Source organism: Montipora capricornis, chromosome 6 (assembly GCF_036669925.1).
Source record: "Montipora capricornis isolate CH-2021 chromosome 6, ASM3666992v2, whole genome shotgun sequence".
In the NCBI taxonomy this organism is placed as follows: domain Eukaryota; kingdom Metazoa; phylum Cnidaria; class Anthozoa; order Scleractinia; family Acroporidae; genus Montipora; species Montipora capricornis.
The window spans coordinates 39,492,293-39,506,945 of NC_090888.1; the positions used below are offsets into that span (position 1 = coordinate 39,492,293).

At 38.1% G+C, this 14,653-nt stretch overlaps 1 protein-coding gene and 1 long non-coding RNA gene across 2 annotated transcripts in view; both read right to left on the reverse strand.

Annotated features, from left to right (window-relative positions):
- The window catches only part of LOC138050497 (uncharacterized), a 7,165-nt gene extending 3,390 nt beyond the window's left edge, over positions 1-3,775 (reverse strand). Inside the window, exon 1 of the mRNA XM_068896820.1 lies at positions 3,696-3,775. The gene's annotated coding sequence lies outside the window, so the exon portion shown is untranslated. The remainder of the gene's footprint in view (positions 1-3,695) is intronic.
- A 1,636-nt stretch (positions 3,776-5,411) lies between these two features.
- LOC138052093 (uncharacterized) lies at positions 5,412-8,142 on the reverse strand. The gene is made up of 2 exons (XR_011132997.1): positions 7,993-8,142; positions 5,412-6,795 (listed from the first exon to the last, which is right to left on the reverse strand). It is a non-coding gene; the product is annotated as an uncharacterized lncRNA (long non-coding RNA).
- Positions 8,143-14,653: the final 6,511 nt, after the last annotated feature.

Sequence of the window (14,653 nt, forward strand, 5' to 3'; positions counted from 1 at the left end):
TCTAAGTGCAAAGTTTTTGTGATGGAAATTAGTTCTACTTTACATATAACTAACATATAACTATAACTAATTTTCGCACTTAGATCGGGTTTGAAGAAGAGACAGGCATGATCCCGGAAATGGCCTATTTTCTTAAACTTTGCAATGAGTTTTGTCTTAGCGTGCTAAATAATCGCCAGCAATAAAAAAATGGGAATCACCGAGTTCGTTTTTGAGATATACGCGTTTAAAGATAATATATAGCTTGTTTTCGGTGGCTCATTTGTTTCCATGGTAACCTATTAAGTCACATTACGCATTTACTTTACTCAATCAGAGCGCTTGTAAGAATGTTTAAAATTATTTGATTGGCCAATGAAACAAAGGCTTGTCAAAACATCAATCAACTGGAAAGTGGCTTGACAGAAATCACACAAACTTCGAATTTATGGAAAAACAAGTGCCTCAATGTTCGGTTTTAGTCCGTAAAAAAACAGCAAAACAGAGGATGTAAATAATTAAGTTCAGTGAAAACCGGCCGAATGGTTGCCCATGAAAACCTGCACGTTTCCGACATGACAATTTAAAAACAAACTGTTCAATAATACCCAAGGAAATTCCGAAATTCATCTGCCATTTCTGCGGGATGATGGCGTAAGCTTTCGTTTGTTCCATGCTTTGTTCTCTCATAAAGCACGCTTTTTAAACCAATGAGAGCACGCGTTATATAGAAACTTTATTATAAATACTGGTAATGTATTATTATTATTATTATTATTATTATTATTATTATTATCAATGTGCACCTTTTTTTTTAGAGAGCGACTGAATAACCTACCATCCTGAACTAACGTGTCTCGGTTTTACCCCTTGTCCTCACAGAAAAAGTTTTAGTGTCGGTGTCTGGCAGAGCAAAGGGAAAACGAAACACGCCAAAAGAAGTAGGCTCGATTTCCGCCGCTCACTCGAGTTCGGGTATCCTCCCCGAGAAGAGACGGCTGGACGCGTGAGCGATAGATTGTGTCTTTGACGTAAATTCAAAATATAATTTATGCGAAGTTAATAGTTGCGGGGAAATAGCATTAGACATCCCAAAAACACTGATTTTAAGAAAACAGAAATTACATAACAATGCTTAAAACGTCTGTGCGAAGTTTCCAGATGATACGAGCTTGAGTTTGTGGTTAAATGATCGATGTGAGTTTGAATTCAACCGGCGAATCATCAACGAAATCTTCGGCTGCTTAAGCTCTCAGTCGCCCTCGTCGGCCCCCTCGTTTTGCCAGCAATAAACTCAGCAGTACTTTCAATTGATCTTGGGGAATTCTACTTGCTCTTACATTAGCGAAGTATGAGGAGAAAATTGCAATAGCAATGGATTTGAAAGCCGTATTTTGACCTTGGCGCCATCTGGAAAATCAGTGAAGTTTGCGAACTCAGGCGGTAGAAAACGACACAATTCCCATTCTCCAGCTTCTCGAACACTTTTCGTTGTCGCAATCTTGGATGTTTCCTACCTTAAAGCACTGTAAACCTCGGACAGGCCGGGTCAAAGAATACCTTCGCAGCCAAAACATATAATTTATGCCAGACGGATTTGTGCAGGCGAGTTTCTGATTGGCGGAGATTAACAATGGCTCACCTCACGCGTCCAGCCGAGATTTCGGGAGTGAGCGCTGGCTCATTTCCCGTAACAGCGGCTGGTAATCGAGCCTACAAAAGATAGCCTGCGAGCAGGCCCTCTGAGGGACTGGGGTTGGGGGTAGAATGAGGGCCTGCCCGCATGGCTTTGTATTTTGAATGTCGCGTCCAAATTTTGGACGCAAAATACTGATTGGCTGAAATTAAATTACCTCGTGACGTCACCATTGACAAGCTCCGACAACAAGAAAGCCTCTTCGCTTCGCAGAGATGAGGTGGTCAGAAATGCGTCTGAGAAAATTGTAGAATGTTGCAATTTACCATAACTTTACATAATTAAAGGTCGGGCAACGCGATGCAATGGCCTCTCTACTGGAAGGAAGGAAGTTCTATCTCTGTTATCCACAGAATTCGAGAAAAGTCTTATTTCCCAACTGTTTTTCGTAGCGGCCAAAATACGAGGGCGACTTCATGTCACCGTGGCTGCCTCTGTTGCTGATTTAACGATAGAGGAACTCTACACGATTTTAGCAAGTATTAGGCTAAGCCGAAAAGGCGGCTCCACGAATGATTGCTCGATCTCCTCGTAACTCCGCAATACTCCGATACACTTGAAAACAAAATATTCCAATTTTCAAATTATTGAATTAGTAAAATACATATCTATAACCACAATTGAAATAAAATGGTGTAGGTATTAGAATATCTGTCTAGTATTAAAGTGTGATGTAGCAGTTGTAATGTCTGTATTTCATTAAAATAAATTTAAAAAGATAATTCCGCTTCGCTTTACCGAAATTTGGCAGCAGTTGTGGTCGACGAGTCTCACACAGTGGAGATGCGGTCAGGGAAAACGAATGTCTCTATTACGATTCCCGTCGTTTGAAGTTTGTGTGCTAAATTTTTCCCTGACGAACGAAACACTTTTTCCGCGGAAGGGACTTCGACGAATTACCGTACTGAATATTCAGCTACGCTTTACAGCATCAGCAATAGTTGTTAGGCTTTTCTGGCGAAGGCTTCCTTCCTTTACAGTTTTTTTTAGTTTCAGCCTCGGGCAAATTGAAATACACAACGCGTGGGTTTCTGTTTTCTGTGTTTTTTTTCAATGTTTACTTCTGGTGCGCGCTGATTGGCTAATTTTTGACAGCTCTCTCAGCGTGACATCAGGAGGCGGCATTCAAAATTCAAAGGGGTGCGTGCAGGCTCTCCTTCTCTCCCACCGAAGAGAGAGAGCCTGCTCGCAGGCTAACAAAAGAAGGCACCTTGAACATAATTAAGAGTGCCTCTCAGCAATTTTCACCCAAGACTGTGCAAGATAAAAAAATCGAAAATTGCCAAACTTTCTCACAATAAAGGCCTACGAAAACCATTTTTAGAAAAATATGTTTTAGTTTGTTTCAATAATTATTTTACCTTGGACGGCGATTTTTTCGGTATCCGGCCTTGTGAGCGAGTGAAAACGACTCCAAAATGTCGATTCTTTGAATCGCTATTTTTGAAATAACGAATGAGTAACTTGAAAATCAAAACAACATGGAACAGCTAGAATAATTCAAAACTGGTATTTTTGACCAAATTTTAAAACTTAACCTTTTTTAGATTGATTACAGAGTGCCAAATTTGTGCGAAATTCGACCGTCAAAAAAGCATCCTGGTACATGGCTTTCTCAAACAAGACGATATTCATCGGAATAAGCAATGTTTCTGCTGCAATTAAATTCAGTAAAATTTTTGGGTAAATGAAACGGAGGATTTTTGAGGCCCAATTTCAACATGCTGTTTGTCAACAAAAGTCGACCTTTGACCATCAAAGCGGAGGTGAGGTATATTGAAATCACACACGCTAATCTAGATTTATTCACTCAACAATTCGAGACTTTAGGTTTACTGGAACTACTGTAGGTAAAATGGAACGTGTCATTGAAATTTAACTGTCTTGGTTTATTAAAGAGTGACATATTCGGTAATTAAAATAACTGACTTAAAATTGTAAAAAATTGCATACTAGTAAGACTCATTCCATTCCATATTTTTACGCAAACAAGTTTCCTTAATTCACTTTCTGAACATACCTGCAAAACAAACAAAGAAAGGTATCCCCCTTTATATAAGTATACACTGGTTGGATTTTCCTCGAAGCTCTCAAACGACGGTCAACCAGTCGAACGCTTTGTGACCTTCGTGAGTTGTGCCGTGATTGTGTCGTCAGAGCTGTCACGCAAGAGATAAGGACAAAGCAGGTGGGGTTATTCTGAGTTTGTTGGGGGAATTTGTGGCGCAAGTTCTGATAATCCAGCAAACGTTCAATGCGTAACAATAGCAAAATGTGATAAGGACACCAAGGCACACTTGAGAAGTTATAAAGTGTCGGATTCTTCTCTGGATACAGAGGCTAGGCTTTCGCTCGCACGTGCAGGTAAGCTTTAACAGAAATCACACAAATTAAGATATTGAGCAGAAAATCACTTTGCGAAATCCGCAGGTACTACCTATTACAGACTTAATGTCAAAAGCAGAATACACGCCCACAAGAAATGGACCTAAAAACACTGCTGCCGCAGTGCCGCAGTCGTGTTGTTGGATATACCTCATTCTTTAATCCATGAAACAAGCACCGCGGCACTGCGGCACTAGCCAGTCTACTTAGCTCAATTTAACCTTAAGTCAACTAAGGCACTGCGGCAGTGCTGCGGCACCAGCCATTCTACGCAATTTACTCTATCCGACGTGAACCGCGCGAAACCTGCGGCTAGCGTCGCAAACGTAAACGCTACTTTGTGAACGGGTATTCAGCAATCGCTCCAATTGCGAAAATCGAGTAAGCAAGATATGGAAGACCATGTAATCATGTATCGTTGTACGAGACTGCGAGCACTCACTTTTCCAGTTGTCCCTGAAGCGAGTACATTGATCAGCGTAGCCGGATTGTATCACTGCCCGTGAAACTAACGGTTATTGTTTTCTTAGCAATTGCTTTTAAATGTGTTTTTGAGATAGTTGATATCATTTTGGGTACGACGATTTGCCCACGGCATCGTGATCGATTTGGAATCCGATGGAGATGTAATAAGAAAAATCGCGCCCGCCCACATGAATGGGCATCACACATGGCAGTGAAAGGGGAGCGCGGATTAACCCTCCTCAGTCTCAAAAACTTGACTTGCGCTTGACTTGCTGTTCTAGCGAAGTTACAACTACTTATAGCCGAAGTTGTAGCACACTGGCGAAGTTTTACCGGGCTGCCAGTACTTTCCTTTCGCCAAGACAATTGCTTGGGCTATTGCTGTTTCCGAGTTGAAGAAAGGATTCTTATGCACCCATATTCTTTTTTCAAGATCAGCTGTGTTGTTACATCGAGGGGTAACGCATTTTTCAGGCATTTTTTCGCATGAACTCTCAAATCCTCATGTTCTCTGACCACGTGTTTCTGAATCTACGTCATAAGTCGAGAGAAGACTTCAGCGAATGGTATGCCAAAATGGCGGGCAATTTGCACGCTACTTAAAAAGTCGAAGAAAATTTCTCTCTCGTTTGAATGGAAAAATCCTTTCGCTAAAGTTGATTTTTCAATATGGACTTTCAAAAGGGAAAATAAAACTTTTTACGTTATGGGCACTTTAACTGCAATGTTATGATACCATGTGAAACACCAATAAATGCTTAGTGCGTAAATGATTGTTACGCATTACTCAAGAAGTAGGGAGAAACACTCGCCTATCGGCTCGTGTTTCCCCCTACACTTCTTTCGTGCTCTAGCCGCTTCCTGCGTGCTTTACAACAGAACAGAGCACAGTCAAGGCTTCTTTATTTGTTAAATAAAATATAACAATATATAGTCAAAAATTACACGAATGAATAATTATCTAGTCTATGTATTACAATACTATATCAGAAAAAACTTTTTTTAAAGAGACGAGTCTTCAAATTACGTTTAAAAACTTTAACATCGGAAGATCTAAGATCTAATGGAAGATTATTACACATTTTTGGTGCGATCGCCAAGAGTAGGGAGAGTCCTGAAATTTGGATTTGTTATTTGATCTGAGACTGTAGGAAGAAGTAGGTTTAAAGTTTACAAGAGATGATAAATAATTAGGAGCTGTACCATGGTTTGCTTTATGAGTGTTTATAATAATCTTATAACCTATTCTAAACGTTACAGGTAGCCAGTGTAATTTGTATACTAAACAACTCTTGGTGTTTACCATGCATGCCAAGGGGCATGTGAAAGGGATTTGCTTTTTATTATAATTTTTAGAGGAAAGCTTTAAACCGCTTCATAGTTAAAATAAGCCGTCGTTAGCTAAAGGCTAAGAAACGTTTTGTCATTGTTTTTGTTTTTCCCAACATTTCTTTGCATAAGATATTAATGTAAATTCTTATCCGTTGTTATATTGATTATTGCCTTTTTTTTTTCTTTTTTTTTTCCTTGATGTTGTCATTGATAACTGTGCAACGATTGTTTCTTGTTAATTAATTAGCTTTTCCCGTTGCTCCAGTATACGTTCAAGTAGATTACCTACAGTAGTAGTATCATATCATATCATATCATATATCTTTAATTACCCTCGGATGTTTTTTAGAGTAGCTTGGTGTAGAGTAGCTTGGTCTTCGAGCATTTACCCTCCCAACAATTTACCCTCGCAAGTATACTTGCTACTTTTTCGAATGACTTATGTTGCTGGAAAGAGGGACGTGCTGTTAGGTTAAAAACAACCATGATTTCGTATGGTCTAACGTCTTCAGACTACTCAGGTGAAAGGAAAAAAACCCGAAGGCATCTACAACTTGCTGAAAATAAAAGTTACCATGAATAATGGGCCTCTTGTGGGCAAATGTTGAATATCTGCGGGCGGTAAAGTTTCATGACGTAGCACAAGAACCGCTAAAATTTAATTTTGTTATTTATTTCGTCATTTTCACCCTTCCCTGTTTAGAGGTTGTTTTAAAGTTATGTATCTTTGAGGAAGCTAAATATCAACCAATCCTTGAATGAAAATACAGTGGCAGTCACTTATTCAAGTGGTTTGCTGAATGAGTTCTTAACAATGATGTCGCACATCTATCGCCTTCTGTCCCCATCGGTATCTGGATCTCCGTCTGCGCCATCGTCTGGTCCGTCAGTGTCCGCTCCATCGTCATCAGGGCCGTCGTCACCGGCATCATCAGTTTCTACAAGATAATACATTTTAAAGGTTTCATTGAAAGCACATACAGGGGTGCAAAAATTAAATGTCATCTTAATGAGGGTGTTTGTCATTTGCAACATTGTAAATATGGCATTTGTCATTTGCAACATTTTAAATATGGCGTAAGTCGATCATGCACGCTGAAACAGTTCTCAAAACACGTGAGAGAAGTTGTGAATGACCCATAATTCTTTGCGAATAAGCACACGCATTCCGAGAACGTAGCGAACTTTGTTGTTTCGATCGACGATAATCGAGATAGACACGTACGATGGTGTTTTGCTCTAAGATGAGCACGGTGACCTATATTTTTTATTCCATAATTTTGGTGTACAAATTTTCCCCTTTAAAACGAAAAATAAAAAATTAAAAATTATAGGAAGGAAAAAAAGATATAGCTAAAAACGTACACAAAGCCTCCTTACCCAGGCCGCTGGGATGTAACTTATGATCTTGAAAACAAAGTTGAGTGATTTTTCCATAAACTATGTAAGACAGTGTTCCATATGCTCTACACTTTCTACCTATCAGGTGTTTTTTTCAAGTGTTACTTTAAAGACCCCCTCGTTTAGCTACCGCAAAATGTACCCTGAACCGATGAAATAACGTGCTCGTTTAGTATCAGTACAGACAACAATGGGGTAAGATTGGCCCCATTATATCTCTTATGCAAGCACGGTGAAATATCTTTTTTTTTATTGTAGCTCTCAAAACAGGGATTAGTGGGGAACATTCAGGGAAAGTTTCAAGAAAATCGTTCGACACCTTTTTTTTTCCGCCTGCGAAATCACCTTAATTATCTTTTGGACGGCAAAAAAAAAAAAAAAAAAAATGTTAGTATCGTTTTGTCGATCGGTAGCTCTTAATATGAGACTACTCTGTGTACCTTCCAAATGTGTTTTTGAACTACTGGTGGTATTTCGTATTAGCAGAGAAAAGAAGGGGGCATGTGTACAGAAATATTTCTAGGCAAAAATAATAAAAATATTTAACTCATTTGATATACTCAATTATTGCTATATATCACAATTATTATCACTAGGCTTTTAACATTGCAGAGCCTCATTGCGACCGGTTTTATGACACCAGTAAACAACACTTACAAAAATATATATATATATTTTTTAAAGTTACGTTATCAAAAGAAGACCCAAACAATTAATAAGAGCTTTGCACTAACCCATGGGTGAAGGTAGACTCAACAGCTCTCCCATTAGAGCCACAATGCACAGGAGAAAAAGCACTCTTGAACTCATCTTCACACAGCAGTTCTACTTCTTACTGGCATTGAAAACGCTTTCTGCGACCTATTTATAAGTCCCACTGCCTTGTAGCTAACACTTAGGAAAATATATCGCTAAATCAGTAAATATTCATTAGTAGTCGGATATTTGAGTCCAAAAATACTGGCAGCGATATTGAGATGAGCATGCTCTTTTACTTTGTCTTTCTGATATAGGTGAATCGGGTCTTGAACCACTCTAATATCAAGCCTAAGAACATTCCGGATACTTAACTACTTTATATCCGGAGAAGGAATAACAACACAAAAACAGAAAACAAAACCTAACGGTGGTGGCGAGCAGGTAGCTTAACTCAACAGTTTCCCAAGAAGTAAAGTAAGGGAAAGTACAGAAAGATGTGGGCCACCGAGTTTCCAATGGTTTCGTTTTAGAATGAGTCACATTGTCCAACATAATTTATTTTCCATAGCGCCATATTTCGGAGTGCAGGCATTGGTACAATCATATTGACAGATATTGGTATTACTGAAAAGCTGCCCGCTAACCAATAAGACGATAAATTTAGAACTAAAAAATTCCATATATCATTTCATTCGTTACAAAATATAGCTTCCTTTTTATTCTGATATGAATCAATACTTGTGCTCCTTCATGTTTGCCAAAAGATATTCTGATTTTTTTCGCGCTATCCATCCATCATCAATTCGTTATTGAGAAGCACCATTTTATGTTTTTATTTGTTCATTCATTTCTTTAGTTACGCAAAACAACATGGCTGCTACTTGCAATGTTTTTTCGTCGCTTGTTTCTCGCTGCCGGAAGTGCTTAGGTCTTTCATTATATTTTCCATAACTTTCTTCACCATCACACTGCTTCACAACTCAAAAATGTAGGTTTTGATAAACACCAAGGAAACGTACAAACACAAATTTTAACGGATATCGTTGCCACGACATCCGAATATCACGAGCCGCGTGCTGTCGACCAAAACAGTCTTGCCGGGCAACAACGAATAGCTTAATTATTCAAGGAAACTGCATGGGTCGAACATTTTAACAGAAGGGGCACGTAGTCCCTACTTTGATGGTCGTTTTTCCCTCGTGGATGATTTAAGGTATTTAATAGTCGCAGTCTATTAAACAGATAGAAGTAGGAATGTACAAGCTACAACAAGTATTGCCGAGGCCACGACGGTAACAGAGAGCGAGTTGACTTTTATTTCGCCTCAGTCATTAAGAGAGCATATTAAAGCTGATGGCTCCAGACACGCCATTATTTCTGTCTCACCACTATTCCGTACTGTCTACTGTGTACTTTATACTGTACATACTTTTATAGTAGATGGAATAAGAATACTTGTAGTATACAACAATGAATTCCTCATCTCAAAAAGGTACACATATTAGGTAAAGTGTAGTGGATAAAACGACTCGAACATATTAGCTTAAGGCAAGAGATTATGAAGGTAAGAGAAGTAATCCCTCATACTGGCCCTATTCCCATCGTAATCCCTCTTAAGTTATTTTTAGGTCTCCTGCGAGATCCGGTATTCCCACAAGGGTTAACTGATAGCCAATCACATGTCCCCATTTTTACCAATGTTGACAGCTGAGTGAATTCCCACGCAATGATTCGCGTCGTTCGCGATTTACCATCAAACAAAAATGGCGGAGGATGTTGAGACAAACGCGTATATACATTTTGTAGACGAAAGTGACTTGTTGACTACAGATTTAAGCGATTACAACGACTTATGTTTTGAAACCTGTATCTTGGAAGGAACGAGTTATGTAACCGACAGGATTTTGTACAGAATGGCAAATGGAAGACTATAGTCGATAAGTACGATCTCTCTGACTTCAATAAACGCATTCTCGGTTTCCTTTGCGGGATCAAAATATGATGACTTAATTCTTATATGGCGATAAAGTAGACAGATAGAGCTCTACAACAGTACCAAACATGAAAGGAAAACTTGAATCAAGCGTCCGATAAAAATTTTTGAACCCGTGTTATCGGATTCAAGTAAATTTGCAAAGCACGTATATTAAATATAGCTGTCTCCTTAAAAAAAGATTTAACACGGTTTCGTATATGGCACAACCTTGATGTGGTATCATTGAAAATTAGACAATTAAGCGATTTCAGTTATTGATGTTTGACGCCTGTATCTTGAAAGGATCGAGTTTTATAAGCGACAGAATTTTGTAAACATTGGCAATTCGCAAACTACAGTCAACAAGTAATATATCGCTGACTTGGTTAACGCGTTCTTGATTTTCTTCGCGGGATTAAAATATGACGACTTAATTCTTAGATATTCATAAATTAGACAGATATCAGACATGAAAAGAAAACTTGAACAGACAGTGCGATAAAAATATTAATGTATCAGATGTATGAACAAGTAGTATCGGATGGAAGTCAATTTGCAAAGCACGCATGTTAAATATACCTGCATCTTTCAAAATTATTAAACTCGGTTTCGTACATTGGACAGTGTTGAAATTGGTGTCACTGTAAACAACACAGTTAAGCAATTTGAATGATATATCTTTGCATATTTTATCTTCAAAGTAACGAGTTTTATAGGCGACAGAATTTTGTACACAATGAAATATCAAGTCACCAAGTAAAATATTCCTGACTTGTCAACGCGTTCTGGATTTTCTTAGCGGACTTAAACTATGGTGACTTAATTCTATGATATTCATAAATTAGACAGCTAACGCTTTCAAACAGTACCACACATGACAGGAAAATTTCAATTGACCGCACGATAAAAAGTTTTAAAACCGTAAGATCGGATTGAAGTCAATTTGCAACGAACGCGTAAAATATAGCTCCCTCTTACAAAATTATTTAACACGGTTTCCTACATAAGACAATCGTAAAATTGGTATCAGAGTGAATTATACAGTTAACCGATTTCCATGATATATGATTGCAAACTGCATCTTGACAGGGTTAGTTTTGTAAGCGACAGAATTTTGTAGACGATAAGAAAGTGCGCACTAAAATGGACAAGTAACGCAATGCAACCAAGGTAAACATATCTGCATCTGTCAAAATTAGTTAACATGGTTTGATACATTGGAAATTCTTCAAATTGTTATCTCTGTAAACTAGACAGTTAAGCAATTCCAAGGCAATTCCAGTGTTTGAAACCTGTATCTTGCAGACAATGAATTTTATCAGGACATGAGATTCAATTTTGAAAACGGAGAGTGGCATCATACATTATCCGCGGGAAAATTGATATCATCTAAAAATAACCTAAGAGGGATTACGATGGGAATAGGGCCAGTATGAGGGATTACTTCTCTTACCTTTATAATCTCTTGCTTAAGGATATTGCTCATAGATCGTTAAAAAGTAGTATTAAAACGTAAAACATCACCCGCTGGCTGCTTTATTTGGCACAAAGCAAAAGGTGACGACAACAAAACCGTACGTTTCTACGAAAAACAAAATATATATATATGTATATTTTGATGAAAACACAAATCAATATAATCTTATTTTATATTTACGACTATTTCAACCTCTTTCAAGTAAGCAAGGGGTTGCCATGCAAAAAAAAAAAAAACAATTTGACCTATTAAGAAACGCAAATATGTGGTCCTAAGCTCAGTCTTAGATCTAAGCTGCATGTAGTTAAATTTTAGAAAAGCAGTCTTCTCTGAAATTTTAGTAATTATAATTCATAGTTTGGAGTTCGAAATAGTACATCGAATTGGTTAGCGCAGCGCCTCTGGCCGAGGTAACTCAAAGGAGTGTCAAATTACTGCTCGGTTACAACGATGCGCAGTTTGAGAGGAGATTTTGTTGACCTGAAAGAAACGATAAGGCAGGGGATTTGACATTTTGGCAGATCATCCTAAGTTATTATGCAGCGTGGGAAGAAAGGGAAAAGATAGCAGGGTCAGCCCTCGTTTTTCTCCACCAGGGCAGAACCCGGGAGAAAATGGTATATAGGTGTGCTATTAAATGGGCGTACCTGCAAAAGTTGAGAAAGAAAAGGCCATACAACTTAAAAAGCATGTTATTGGTATTTACCTTGCAAAGAAATCGGTGTGTAATTGTATGTACATGTTCTGAAAAATACTAGACCCTTTTCCGTTAGTAGCTTCATTAACAGCTTTTGCTGGCTCCTTTTTTATTTTTTAATTCCCAGTAATTGATATGTTAGTCTTATCTATTGTAGAGTCCGTTGTGTTGTTTAAATCTATTGTATTTTCGTTGTTTTTATTCAATGGTATTGTAATCTATCAGTGTTAATTGTTTTCATTGTGTTGGTCATTTTAGGGCCGTTTATACGGCCGCGGCTTACTCTGGCCGCAGCGTACATAATACGCGAAAGGAGCTATTCTGATACGAGTATAAACTCCCAGGCCAGGATAAGCCGCGGCTTGAGAAAGCCGTGAACGTAGATTTTGTACCATTTATACGGGGTGTTTGCGTCTTATGTAAGCAGCTTATTTTCTCTCTTGTAAACGGCCCTATTGTGTGTGAGGGATGTGCCGATTACGAGCTCTGCGGCAATTTTTTTCTTCACTCGCAGTTTATTTGATTTCTTTATATCGTTAATTACTATAAAATATAGACCGAAATCTAAATGTCACAATCAGTTAATGCTCAAGGGATCCGTTATTTTAGAAAAGAAAGGCGTAACATTTTTGCACAAGACGCATAGCACTCCCGCATGAATTTCAAAATATATATGGAAGTCGCTGTGGAAGGAACAAATTTTCTTCAGTCATGGTACTCAACATGGCAGAGGAGTTATAATTATTAAAGAGGCTCTTGGCTGTGAATTTACAAGAGGATGAGCAAGGTAATTTTGATAAAATTAAAGGTTTTATTCAGTTTAGCCGATATTCATGCATCAGGTAGTAATAACGAGCAATGTATTTTCTTCCAACGTGTAGGGGATTTCAAAGTAACTCTCAGTGTTTATATGTGTGGAATTTACGGAAACCTCGATCAAAACAATCGGTTACGTACAGGATTAAGAATTTACGCTTAACATCCGATTTTATCAATATCTAGAGGATAAAAAATCTTGACTTTAGACGTTTTACGTGCACAGTGGATTTTGGTTAATTAGTCAATATTAGTTTACAAAAACAAGTAGATAAGGCAGATCTAATTCAGGTCATAAGAGCAGATTATTCGGCCATTACGATGTATATAAAGGGTATTGAGCAAACAGTGAGAGGTCTTTCGTTTTAGAGATTTAAGTTAGCCTCTTAGAGGATGAGGAATACGCTGCATTGATATCTGAAAAGTATGACAAGTAGCAGGAAGAAGGCAAGGGTCCCCTGTGTGAGATACCAAATGCAGTAAATGCTGTAGACAGAAAGCTAGAATAATGCAGGAGGAAACTGTCAGCCTTAGAAACCTATGTCAGAGAATGTCCTTCCAAATGTTCAGAGGACAAAACGTCTGCTGAATTTTTTCACAATTTTGATGTCTCGCCGCAATCATAATGATCGTTAAAATCATTACATCACTCAATGCAAGATGCAATAATAATACCGAGACTAAACTGGTGTGAGGGTGGGGAGAAGCAAAGGAACTGAATATCTCGAAGGTTTTAAGTCTAGATAGATTTATTATAAACTGGAGACCAATTTCATTGATTTATATTGCTGTGATTATTCCTTCAACTGAAAGGCAATACCAAGACGTGGAATTGATCATGATTGTGCAAGAAATAGCTGTCCCTGAACCAAAAGGGTTGTGGTATTTTAGCTCACTGATGAAAATTTGTAAAAGAGGTAAATTTAGGTTACACATGCACGAATTTCGAGCAGAAGTCAGTTTTTCATCTTTTTACTCGTTTTTTTTTTATGTGTAAAGATGCGCCCACCAAAGGAAAAGCAAATAAAAGCAAACCGCTAATAATTAATCTATCGAGTTCTGTTAGGACTATAAAGAAAACAGCTTTCGTGAAAAAATAATATTATTTTCTTCCTTCGTTTATTTACTTGATGGCGAGCGCGAAAGGGCTGCCGAAATGCAGTTACAACGGTGCCAATATAAATCCGAGCCCATATCCTATTTTCACCAGAGAACTTCAATGAATATATGCATGTTAATGTATGTATCAATCTTCTAGAGCGCATTTAAAACCGTTCAAAGTAAATTTAATCGACTTTACGGTCCGCGGTCCAACTCGTTTTCCTACTACGCCTTTTCACTTCAAGCTAATCATTCTACGAGTCTGCAGTACGAGATTTGAGACTGCGCATGCTCCTTGGAACTTGCTTCCAGATCTCATACTCGTAGTCGATGTCGTCGTCAGTGCTAAAACTCTCTATTCATTTTTTTTTTTTTTTTTGCAAACCTTAGACAAGTTTAATAAACCTTGGAGCCTATTTGGTTCAATGGATTCAAACGTTATACACAAACAAAGGGTTTACCACCGGTTTATTTTCTGTTGCGCGTGGAGTTCGACAGGGATATTTCTCAGCCATATTACTCATGTTAGCCCTGGAAAGACTTGCTTGCCAAATTGAAAATGATTAGACTGTTAGTTGCTAATGAAGATGAAATTTACACTATTCTTGTGATGCAACGTGTTTTCAATGA